This window comes from Frankliniella occidentalis, unplaced genomic scaffold (assembly GCF_000697945.3).
Source record: "Frankliniella occidentalis isolate FOCC.00 unplaced genomic scaffold, Focc_3.1 Scaffold201, whole genome shotgun sequence".
NCBI lineage: Eukaryota > Metazoa > Arthropoda > Insecta > Thysanoptera > Thripidae > Frankliniella > Frankliniella occidentalis.
Window position 1 is genome coordinate 408,841 of NW_026267327.1, and position 545 is coordinate 409,385.

Below are 545 nucleotides of genomic sequence, written 5' to 3' on the forward strand. Positions count from 1 at the left end.
CCCCCCCCTGCATACTCTCCCCGCGCGGGAGGATGCCGTATTCTGGCGTTCGGCGGCGGAGGCACTGGAGGCGAGCGGCAGAGCAGCGGCGGAGCGCCCCAGCGCGCCCCCTCTCCGGCCAGGCCTCCCGTTTTACGACAAATCTAGCAATCTCCCCCCGCCGCCCCGCCCCGCCCACAGCGGCACGTGCTGGAAGTAGGCGGTGGCGGTGGGGTGAGGTGGGTGGCGGTGGGCGCCGACGCTCCGCCGGCTTCGCCACGCCGCGGCCGGTGGGGCGGAAGGTGTTCAGCGGTGTGCGGGCGGCGGCGAGCTTGCGGCGGGGCGGGCTGTGCTCGGCTGTGCTGCCCCCAGCAACGCCCGCCGCGCCGGCCCCAACGTCCAAATCGCAAACCGCAGCCTGCTCGGGCGCCCGGCCCGCGGCCCGGCGCTGTGTACGACTTGGACAGAGCACGCGCCACGGCCGGGGGTGTATTCCGAGCCGAGGCGAGGGTCTGGATGATGGCGCCTCGGGTTTTACGAGTCGACGATTTGACGAGCCGAGGAAT

General features: G+C 73.2%; 1 protein-coding gene across 1 annotated transcript in view; it reads right to left on the minus strand.

Annotated features, from left to right (window-relative positions):
• Positions 1-545, minus strand: part of LOC113205794 (protein HIRA) — an 8,593-nt gene that overhangs the window by 4,746 nt on the left and 3,302 nt on the right. The window lies entirely within an intron of this gene.